Source organism: Armigeres subalbatus, chromosome 2, assembly GCF_024139115.2.
Source record: "Armigeres subalbatus isolate Guangzhou_Male chromosome 2, GZ_Asu_2, whole genome shotgun sequence".
In the NCBI taxonomy this organism is placed as follows: domain Eukaryota; kingdom Metazoa; phylum Arthropoda; class Insecta; order Diptera; family Culicidae; genus Armigeres; species Armigeres subalbatus.
The window spans coordinates 316,278,889-316,291,251 of NC_085140.1; the positions used below are offsets into that span (position 1 = coordinate 316,278,889).

Consider the following 12,363-nt stretch of genomic DNA (forward strand, 5'->3'; position numbering starts at 1 on the left):
ACTTTCATTGCCCTCGTATACATCGTGGTGCATAAACCGCGAAAAGTGTCTATTTTGACCCAGGCCTATATTTCCAATCGGCTGAGATAGGTTTGCAGTTTGGTCAATTGTGTTGAAATTTCTAGGTTGCGACTCTAATCTACCAGCGAATTGTATCGGTACTCCAGATGGAGGGATTCTATATGGATAATCCTGGCGGACGTACTGATCATTAAAGTGTTCTGCCCTTGCTCCAACCTCGCCTAGTCTAAAGTCTACTGGATGCCCTTTATATTCGTTTGTAACGTGCCCAATTTCTGTATTACATTCTAATGGAGGTCTGCTTTGAATATGGTTAATTGAGGTTTTAGGTATCGTTCCTGTTCTGTGTGTTTGTGTCGCTTCTGTTGGTTGTGTTTCGCTTTGAGTATTTTGCAATGGTTTAGCAAGAACCTGTTGTAGCATAGATTTTATTTCATTCATTTGAGCCTCTAGATTTTGAACCTTGAGTTCCAAACTACCTTGAGACATGTTTGTATTTATTTTAACTTGATTTCGATTATCTAAATCTTTCTGATTATCAGTACTTAGTTTCCTGCCGTTGGTAAATCCGACTTCTGGAGGTCCTCATTTCCCTCGTCTTGAGAAGAATTAACTCCGTCTCGTCCACCCATGAAAGGTGACAGTTTTTCCAATATTTCCCTGACCAAAGATTCCCTCATTGATTTTGCTTCAACCGTTTTGCACTGCTACGTTGCGCTCGCAGCAGATAGTGCTTCAAGCGAGACACTAATTTATTATCGAATGTTTGAGCCAATGAAGACGAAATGACGTTAACTCTAGACGAAATTAGATCAAATTCTTGATCGATGGAATACATTGAACGATATTCTCTATTTTCCTGATTATCCTGATGTAGAAGCCGTCGCAAAGTCCTTTGTTTCGAATCCAAAGTTTTAGAGCACTCATCCCCATAATTTCGTAGCTTCAATTCGTAGTCTACTTCATCATTCAATAGATGTGAAGCAGAAGGAAATTTTGAAGCCATTTTGTACTTGGATAATTTACGTAACACTATGAGTAGAAAGTAAAAATAAAAAATATGCGAAAAACTAAGAAATTATAATGTAACACAACAAAAATGCAAATAAATTTTCACAGTAAATCAGCCTACAGTTCACAAATATCCGAAAGAAAAAAATCTAATTCATTCTAAATTTCCATAACTTAAGCACAGTAACATAACTCTAACATAGACTCTATTAATACCCGAATACTTTACAAAATTCACAAATTAACAATTTCCAGAATATTCAACAATACATCTGATTTTACGTTGGGCGCCATTTTGTAGTGGTCGCAGTGCCGCGGCTGTTCCTGGAGGATTTTGCAACGGATGGCTTACGCGCCACCTCCGAAGAGGACCACCCGTCGGGTTAGTTTGCCCGGCTATAGACTGGTTAATGAACCAGTCCGGAAATTGTTCAACACACCAGGAACACGCGTAACCGACCACCCACACTCAAATTATCTAACCCACGATACCGACAACCAAACTCTTACAATCCTGACCAACGAAACCCAGCACACTCCCAAATCCTATCACGTGTCCACAGTATAAAATTATCATCACTGGTAGCAATCTTCCCACCCCATCTTTCCCTCTCGCTTCGAAAGACGAACAATTCGGATCAACATACGCGGACAGACAATACTAACGCGGAACGTGAAATACCCTCCAGACTCTCTCAATCACATCTGACTAACTAGGAACTACAATTTACAGAAACAAAAACATAGTTTATTTCGATAGACATTTGTATAATTCGCTTCAAATCACATATCTGGGCCGGCCTACTTAGTCCCTTCTCTTCCCTAGCTTGTGCGGTCTTCTACTACTATCTCTAACTCTAGCGCTTCTCGGTGTAACGTGTCTTGCATGCAACGACTTATTCTAATTGGCCATTTCAGCCACTGCGATGGACTCCGACTGGAGTTTACGACGGTTCGCCTATTTTCGCTGACTACAGCACACTCGGAACCGCGAACGGGTCCGGAAAAAAAAGGTTTGGAAACACTTACGGTTCGGGCCGACTCAATCGGCCGGGGTTTGACTGGGGGTCGCCGGTTGGAGTGCAGTTAGACGGTTGCTACTCCCTTCCGCCTTCGTCAAGGCGGGAAACCTTGAGTCCAGAGCGTGGCAAGGGTTGGCGATGGCGACGAGCAATGGTGATGGCGTGCAGGCGGTGGCTTTGTCGTCTAGGCTGTTCAAAAATAAAGACAGCGAAGGTCGTTGACCGCACAGATAGGTCATTGACACAATTAGACTACACTAATGACACTCAATTCTGGGTCTGGTTACCTTTAACACACAAGACAGTCGCACAGCTCACAAAAACTCTACCGCATAATCTACAACTAGGCTAGCCTATACAGGGAACAGAAAAAATAATTAGCCTGTCGAACACTTCACGTTTAAATTCACGAACCAATTACACCACGGAACAAACTAAAGGATCGCGCCCTTCTTTCACCACGGTCAGGATCAAAGTGAACGAGTCGATTGCAAATAATCCTCAGATTAACGTTCTTTGGCAATGTAACCGGAAATTGAAGCGCGACGGATTACGTTGACCCTGATTGTAAGAGATAGATTGTAAACATCTCCCTCCCATTCGAAGCGGTTTGGTCTGCTACTCATATTCCCGATTGCAAGTCGAACCCTTTCTCATTGCTCGGACTTTATGTAACGGTGTCACGAATGGTGATCCGCTTCAAAGGCGCTTATGCGTTTCAGGCGTAGCAACTAACCTCTTCACGCAACGTTCTATTTAAATTGCATGCAAGTCTGCACCAGCTACACGGTTCGTTTTATTTGGTATTCCATGTTGTGTTGTATCGAAATTTACGAATTTAAATTAAGTCTAGAATAATTATTAACATTAACAAAAAAGTATATATTTACAGTTTTAGATATTTATATTTATAAATTTAGAAACTTAATTTACAAAGAACTTCAAAACAAATATTGACTACCGTTACACATTGTATCCAATTGCTCGTTGCATTATTCGGTTGCCATTTATCCGGGTACGTTGGAGGAATGCCTCCGAGAGTCATCGGGCAGCCGTGTCGGTAAGACGCGCACTCCACACGCCACCGTTTGAGCAACACCGTAGGCGATTGACAAGGGTTTGGTGAGGGGCTGGGAATCGAACCCATTACCGTCCGCTTATAATGCGAACGTGTAGCCAACTACGCTACGGGACCCCTTAAATTGTGATCAATGTTTCACTAAAATTGCAATGCAGTACGTGTTTGACATTTGGAAACAAACAAACAAAGAATACTGCACTTTATGTTGCAAACACGAAACAACCTCTTGCGCTTTTTAGATTGCAAGAGAGTTATATTTGATGGCACATACGCAAATATTATTTCTTTCCGAATAGTTGCAATACAGTGAAATGTTCAGTAGTGAAACAATTTGTGCTGCTTGGGTAACCCTTAAAGGGCCGGGACGACAGTCACCTCTTTCAAAGTGCTCGTTCTCAGTAATGCGTTGACCAAATTGCATGACCCCGGACTTTTCTCAAAGGGGATTAATAGAGCTTTCTTTTGACATAAGTCCCTCTAGACCCCTCCCCGCGTTCATGAGTTGCAAAAATGTCTGAGTTTTCTTTTTCTTATTTTTTGCTATGATGGCCATATTTCTTCAGTAATCAAGTGTAAAAAAAGTTCTGGCGTCATGAAATAAAGAAAGTACAAGAAATATAACAAGTAGAAGTGATTTTCAACGTTTCCAAGTTATCTGATTACTGTCATTACCAACATTGAAAGCCATATCCCTGATCTAAGAGTTATGGTTATATTTCTTAAGATCTGATCACGAAATAAACCAAATTGTGCCATGCTGGAGGGAAAATATCACAAAAACTGTAGACATATATGTAATCAATTTTATGTGTTGAAGATACTATTATGGAACATTTGAGTTCATCCAAAATATCCGTGAATTCAGGTCTTGAATTCTACCACAGAAGCAAAAAGTAATGTGCACATAAAATATTCAGAGTACATCCTATTCAGTTCAAAGATATCAAATAACTCATGGGAAATTTTTATGCGTGCCTCATAGTGACATTCTAGAATGCGCGAAATGTTCTGAAGTAAGACCTACGTAACTCGAAAATGTTTTCGACAGCTATCAAAACCTTTCCCAACAGATCATTGGATACCTGCCAAGGAACGGTAAACCGCTCTTTCTGCATTTCAATACACTGAAGGCCATTCAAAACATTCTTGAGTTAAGGTTGTCCGATCTACAATCAAGTAAAAGCGTAGTGCCCCATAATGACATTCTAGAATGCATGGAATGTTCAGAAGTTCGGCTCGTATGACCTACGCAACCACAGCCTACAAAATGTTTTCGACAGCTATCAAAACCCTTCCTAACAGATCGTTGGATACCTGCCAAGAAACGTTATACCGATCTTTATGCATTTCAATACACTGAAGGCCATCTTGAGTTCAGGACGTCAGATCTACCAGCAAGTAGAAACGCAATGGTTGTTTCAAATCAAACTCAGGTTTCGGATGGCCTTCATTATATTAAAATGCAGAAAGATCGGTATAACGTTTCTTGGCAGGTATCCAAGGATCTGTTGGGAAGGGCTTTGATAGCTGCCGAAAACATTTTGGAGGCTGTTGTTGCGTAGGTCTTACGAGCCGAACTTTAGAACATTTCGCGCATTCTAGAATGTCATTATGGGGCACGCAGAAAACATTCCAATAATACATTCGATTTCTTTGAACTGAGCAGGATGACCGGAGCTTTATTTGAAACATACGTTGCGCTTCTACTTAATTGTAGATCTGACAACCTGAACGCAACAACGTTTTGGATGGCCTTCTGTGAATTGTAATGCAGAAAGATCGGTATAACATTTCTTGGCAAGTATCCAAGGATCTGTTGGGAAGGGTTTTGATAGCTGCCGAAAACATTTCCGAGGTCGTTGTTGCGTAGGTCTTAGGAGCTGAACCTTAAAACATTTCGCTCATTCTAGAATGTCATTATGGGGAACGCAGAAAATCCAATAAGTCATTTGAATCCAATAAGTCATTTGATTTCTTTGAACTGGGCCGGATGACCTGAGCTTAATTTGAAGCAAGCATTGCACTTCTACTTGATTGTAGATCTTTTAAGGGTTAAATAGTAGCGCCTGTCTGGTACAAAGCGAAAGGAGGGTATCCAGCTTTTTACGCTAGCTATAAATCAACTGTGACACTTCAAATTTGACGCAAGCTGTGTACAGATTTTATGGTTGTACATATCTTGGTAGCCTTGGATTCGTGTTCAACATAGAATTTGAAATTTGAAATTATTTTGTCATTAAGTATTATCGAAATTCTAATGTTTTATGATTTTTTGATAATATTTATTAAATGATTTAAGGTAAATTGACTCGCTAGCTTTGGTTGGCAGCGAAAGAGGCACAATATGAGACCTTTAAGGCTTTATCCGCAACACTAACCTTGACACTTCATGTACTTTATTTGCCGTTACATAGACCGGGCCAATTCGGAACTGAACTCGCATTATTCAGGCGTGTAGAGAAAAGAGATTTATCTTTCATGATGGTGAGATTGGTCCAAGGTCGATTGTTCTGGGGTTATTGTTCCAATATTCGTGGTGCTTGCTCACGGGACACCGATTTTACGATTCCTTGAAAAATAAGTTCACGGCCCGCCACACCAGAGTCTCGGATGTGTGTGACCTAACCGTGTTCGATTTTGCGAAACAGCTTGGGCAATAATAGAACAAATCCTGCGAAATCTACTACCTTCCTCTGTATGATTTATCTTTTTTTTTCTAATTGACGTGACTTATTAAAGATTACATTTGGCATGCAAAGGAAATTAAAACGAATCACAAATTGTAACAAATGAGAAAGAGCAGCCAAGGTCTAAATTAACGTAAATTAAAATCTTTCAAAAAAGTTTGAACTTGTTTCATAAGTAGAACCACTAGATTATCGAAATTGGTATATTGTCCCAAGGTACATGTAGTTTACCTAAAAAATCAAGACGCTGAATAAAAATTATCGGTCATTGGAAACTGCCAATCAATTAACATGAATACCAATTCGAAGCCGGAATGATACGGGTTCCTCGGCCCATTTCCTTTCAGACAGCCCCACACCCTTTGTAGAGCGCAATGAAGAAACAAATCGAGCAAATTCAATGTAAACGACATATTGCCTATGATCGCATATCAGTTCCATCATGGCTGGATTTCCTATTCATTTTGTCCCATATGCGATCATGGGCAGTATAGGTATTGTTCAAACAATCAACCAGGCATCCCCATTTGACACGGAAAGATCGCTACAAACACGGGGAAAAGAATACTTACGGGGAAAAGGATGCGCGCTATGTGGCACAACTTTCATAAAACGTATACGGATCCCGCTAGCTGGTCGAAGTCCACCGCAATGTAAAAAGCTGATGCTCGAAATCTTATTGTTTGGAAATCAAATGCTTAAACTTTTTTCCAGCCCCATTGAACAAACTCAATATGAACCTCCAGCTGAGTCTCTATTATACATTCATTGCAGTATCATCCATTATCAATATCCATAAATCAATTTTCTGCCCATCTAAAAAAATAAAAAAGATATATATTTAACAAGACACAAATATAATTGAAAACCGTTTTATGCTGTTATAGGCATTGGATCTCAAAACAAAACAAAAGTTTGCTTGACATGAAAAACACTCGCCCGGATTCCAAGGAAACTGGATTCCGCTATAAATCTGTACACAGCATGTGTCAAAATTTGAATACCATAGTTGATCCGTGGCCATAATAAAAAGCTGGATAATGCCTTCTTTAAATGAATACGTTTTCTCGGTATAAGGCGAAAAGAAGAAATAAAGGATTATTCATAAAAACGCCTATCCCTAACAAAGTTAAGAGAGGAGATAATCCCTTCCTTCTATCCGGCCCGTCTGCCAGATATAAAAAGGGATTTGAAAGGGGCCCTTCCTTAGCTGCGCGGGAAGATGAGTGGCTGCCAAGCAAGACTATGCTGAAGGTGGCATGGTTAAGCTTCTGGCTCGGTCCAGGAAATTCATCAATTAGAAATTTTCTCGACTTTTTTGGGCATAAAAATGTCAACGTGTTATACGAAAATGGTAACTTGGATGCAAAAAAAGGAAGCTCGCATGTCTTAATTGTGGAGGTCTGCGAAATAGTACATTCCGCGAAATGGTACATTCCGCCAAAAGTCATTCGGTGAAAAGGTACAATTCATCGTACCGCGAAAAGTTACATACCACCCAATGTTATTTCGCGAAATGTTCAACCGCGAAAATGCATTCCGCAAAATGGTTTTCGGTGAAATGTAATACAATCTCCCGTTACAGATGTGAAACACAAAGAATGTCAACTTTGTGAACATCAGCATTGTAACTACTTAAGTACCCTAAAATCCCTTCATTTCCTACTATATTACTGTATTCCCTAACCTCGACCAAACCCCGAGTCTTTAGGTTCCCGGTAACACTATTTGAACCGTTTGTTTGAGAAACTGCATATGTAACATTTTTGTCCAAAATGAGATTTTTATATATTCTGAATCCTCGTACAAAAATACGTGTTCTGGCAAAAAATACGAAAAATTTTTTTTTGTTCAGGAATGTATGAACAAATTTTCGTTTGTTTGGGAAACTACATATGTCCACGTACTTTGAAGAGCAATTCTGGTGTACTGCATACATTTTTTACACTGAAAGTGCCCCAGGGTGTTAAGTTTTGCCAAGAACTATTGATCTGTATCGAAGAAATCGAAAGATTCGGTGCAAATTTGTTCAAAAACAGTTGTTTGTTGTTTTCTCGAAATAGTGTAAAATGGACTTATGCAGTTTCTCAAACAAATGATTCATTCATAATAATCAAGAAATATATAATTAAACTTGATTTTGGCCCCGTAACGCTTCACGGCAAATGAGCCTTCCAAATAAACGAAAGATTAAAAATATAGGATAATCATATGCATTTCTTAGGGACGTTCATTCGAATTTCAATTATTATTTTCCACGGAAAATTCAATCGTGATATTCATTTGATGCGATTCGGAAACGCACCCAGGGTTCTTATTGTATTCACCTTGAACTCACCCAAATTTCATCTTAAATGTTCATTTGGATTTCTATGGAAATTCATTAGAGTTTCCTCGAAGAATACGTTCAAATGTCCTCGAGAGATCTATTCTAATTCACTCGTGCAAATATTTCGTAGAATTAATTTGTTTCCTCCCGCGAAATTGATTTGATTTTTTTTTAAGTTCATCCAAATTTCATCGGAATGTTCTTTAGAATTTTCTCCAACATTCATTCGAATTTTTCAGGATAGTTCATCCGGATAAACAAGGGAAGTTCGTCCGAATTTCCTCGGGAAATTCATTCAATTATCCTCGGGATATTAATTTCAAATTGTTTCGGGTAATTAATTTGAATTTTCTCAGAAAATTAATCCGAATTTCCTTGGGAGATTTATTTGATTTTTTCAGAACATTCATTCGAATTTTCTTGCGAAATTTATTCGAATTTCTGTATAATAATACGTCTGAAAATGGGTATATCTTCGACTTCAAAAGCCCTTTAACCCACAACAAGCTCCAATGAAATCAAAACCGCACCGCAAAACGAGAAATCGAGATTGAAAGTGGCGATAGTGAGTGAGTGCGCGTACCGCCAATAAAACCCCGCCGAGACCGACCGGTCGCTATGATACTGCGAAAAAAATATATCACATCTATTCAACGGAACGACTTCAATTGACTTCGCTAGCTGCACTCGATGACAGACAGCCAGCAGCAAATCGAAATCTGAGATAGCGAAACTGCAATTGATCGTACCTACATAGGTACCACCACACCGACCGCACCACCAACGAGGCACTGAAAAGCGTTGAATAGGTCATGAATGATTTGATAAATGATTTATTGCGTTCGGGTGACACCGGCGCGGACGCCTCCTCCCACCGACCGACCTGCACTTCATCACCGCAGTTTTGAATTTAATTTGAAACGGGACAAGGTTTGCAGTTGATATTTCTAATCGACGCCAAGAGGTCGAACGAACAGCAAGCGAACTTTTTGATTTTTTTAATCATTGGGACTTGAGGTCGTTAACAACTGATCATTAGCTACATCATCAGTTACCATCTGAAAATGTGCAATAGGATTATCTGTTATAAAATGTCGACTCATTGTTCGACCTTTGATTCTTTCGAATTGTCACTTTTCGACCTAGATTTGATATTCTCATAAATCGCAAACAGAAACAGTTGTTTTGATTTTCCGTTCATTCCAGGCTCTCGGCTCAGTAGCACTAAATTGAGCCATCGACAAAAACGCAGGCGGTCGAAACTTTAATTAAACCGAGCTACCCGGTGACTCGGCCGTTTTAAAAACCAGAAGCCGGGCGAAGAGCGAGGTAATCAATGCAAATTTATGAAGATTGGCGCGCTTTGCTTAATTTAAAATAAATAAATCAATTTTCGTGTCCCAACAACTCCGAGTTCTTGATTTCTTCCAGTCCTGGCAGCATCAGCAGCACCGGCATCAGTTGAATTCCTGCTGCGAAGTCCTATACGTTGGGCCTGTCTGTCTGCTCAGCGACCTGCGAGCGAACCCGACTGCCGAAGCAACGGAAAGCGAAGACCAGAAGCAAACATTCACTTTTGTTCGGTTAATTTGCTTCTTGTGCAAATTCGAATGGCGGCGATTGAACGTCTCAATGTCTCAATTGGAGCTCCTCCGGAATGGCGACGATTCCCACGGAGAAGATTGGCAATACATGAGCATGCTGTTGTTGCAATCAATTTGGGATTCGAGGATTTATTGCGATACTTTGTGGAGCGTTCAAAAGTTGTTTTGCTTGCATTTAATTTGAACTTTTCCTTCTGATTTTGTTGAATAAAAATAACGAAGATTTTTTTCTTTTCATTTCAGGTAAGCAAGTGAGCAGCTCTGCAATAGGCTGCAAGGGCAAGTACACAATCACGAGTTTGCGTTCTTATTTATTTATTTGTTTAATATACATCAACAGATTTATAGAAGTCCCAATGATGGCCTTAATTATGTAAAAAAACACATATTAGAACAATTACAATATGACAACAAAGATGTCAGCACAAAAATCTTTTCAACTACATTTATGGCTCCCATTATGACGGTCTATGACAAACAAACTCCCGAAATAACAATCCAGCCGTCTATGTAGATTCAGTCATTAGCCATACATCAATTTTAAAGAAATATTCTGCCGATCTTCGTAGTTTCTCTAACGTGGAATCAGTTTATCAACTCCAGGAATTTCCTTCATCTTTACGGCTTAGTAACAATTTCACGCATAACATCAGTAGTTACGTAATAGCAACTCTAGTTAAAAAATTCTGAACCATGAGTGCGTTACTATAACAATATCCCATGAAAAGATGGGCCCTGTCGTTTGAAGATGGCGAGATTTGGACTAGCTCAATATTATTTAAGACGTTCATGTAGGAGCAATAATATCCGACATTCGATAAACTCCATTACTGTCCATTTGAAAACTGTTATGTGATTTGTGATTTCAGCTTCACTAAACCATTTGAAAAATAAACCAGATACTTTATGGAACTTGCTGTCACTTCTCAATGCATCCAATAACACTATTGGTGAAGCTCATCAAATTAGAGATCGTCCAACGTTTTTGCATGAATCCATGCTGGAATTCTGATATAACGGATTTAACGACTGGATAAAGCTTGTCATGCAACGCAACAGTCTTTCGAGTATTTTGGCCAAACAGCTCAAGATCGAAATGGGTCGATAATTTTCCGCGCTATGTATGTTGCCGGATTTGGAGATCGGTGTAATTAATGCGTGCTTCCAGGCATCACGGAACACTCCAGCCGCAAGTGATCGGTTGAAAATTGTCAGGGCTGGGACGAACTTCGTGCACGCTGTTATACTCAGCTTCCGCAAGTTGAACAGCATACTTATGCTCAGTTGTCAAGGAACGAAAATAACGTTTACGGGCCTTGCGTAGACGGTTCCGTAGTTTGCGCAGCTGCGGGTTCCACCATGGTTGTTGGCATTTTGTAGACATTCTTCGGGTTTTCAGCGGGACATTGTCACGAATTACTTAGTGAACATTGTCATAAAAAAACAGGTTTCGAGGTTGGACAAACACGCCCAGTCCAATGCAGTTAATCTAGCGTTGATTACATCAAAGTCACATCGTGCGAAGTTATATTCGTTTCGTGCAGCTGAATTCGACTGCGGGAGTTGCAAGTCTTCAGAGGAACATTCGAGCGTCAAAACAAATGGCTTGTGGTAAGGATCGACTTTCAAAATTTCAGCAGGTGATTCAAACAGTTCAATTCGATCAGAATCACTGACGAAAACTAAATCGAAAAGCCTACCATTCGCATTAACCAAATCATTGATTTGCTGCAGTCCTGTGGCTAGTAAATACTCAACTACTGCAAGTTCTTGTTCCGACGAGGGGTTGAGAGGCAGAAACCCATGTACTTGATCATCGAATTCCCTGGCCAAATTAGGAAGGTTGTAATCGCCCATGACTATCATGGTATTACGAGGGTCAGCTAACTCGAGGAGACGCATAAGGGACTCACCGTGCTTAGCGTAAATATCGGCGGGACTGCGCCGTCGAATAAGATGCAACACAGACAGATGGACTCATGTGGTAGCATAACTTTCACAATAACTTGCTCAAGATCATCGCTGCCTTCAAGAAATACGGCTTCCGAATTCAGTTCGGCTCTCACTGCGATTAGGACACCTCCACCACGATGAAATACGCTGGTGAGAGTGTTTCTATCGCATCGGTGGTGTAGTTGCTTAACAGTTCGGAGTTCGAGATGTCGGAATAGAGCCATGTTTCTGTGAATACGATGACATCAAAATCACAGGACAACAGTGAATTGAGTAGAGTGCTTGTTTTTGTCCTCAATCCACGGACGTTTTGGTAGTAGACGGTGAGCGGAGGACAAGTGGTAGCGGAATGAGGACGAATAGATACGACAGTAGGAGAGACTTCACGAACGGAGGTAGCTTCTAAATGTTGATAACAGGGCCAGAATTCACGTTCTGGGCTAGTTTCCAAAAAGTTTGAGTGCGGGTATTATCGTCAATGAACTCGCGGAATTCGATCCCCTGTGGCCATGACAGAGGATCCATGCGATTTCGATGCTAGACTGACTCCTACCTTGAAAGATATGAATGGCAGTGTCGACACTTGCCTGCCTCTCGGTATCAGAGATTTCACAGTAGCTTCGTCCACATTCAAGCAATCCTTGGCAAGTTTCTC

The 12,363-nt window shown here is 40.3% G+C and overlaps 1 protein-coding gene and 1 long non-coding RNA gene across 4 annotated transcripts in view; one reads left to right on the forward strand and one right to left on the reverse strand.

Annotated features, from left to right (window-relative positions):
* Nucleotides 1-12,363, forward strand: part of LOC134212637 (netrin receptor unc-5-like) — a 909,680-nt gene that overhangs the window by 342,228 nt on the left and 555,089 nt on the right. The window lies entirely within an intron of this gene.
* On the reverse strand, nt 1,989-3,006 carry LOC134216768 (uncharacterized). The gene is made up of 3 exons (XR_009980817.1): nt 2,469-3,006; nt 2,342-2,407; nt 1,989-2,243 (listed from the first exon to the last, which is right to left on the reverse strand). It is a non-coding gene; the product is annotated as an uncharacterized LOC134216768 (long non-coding RNA).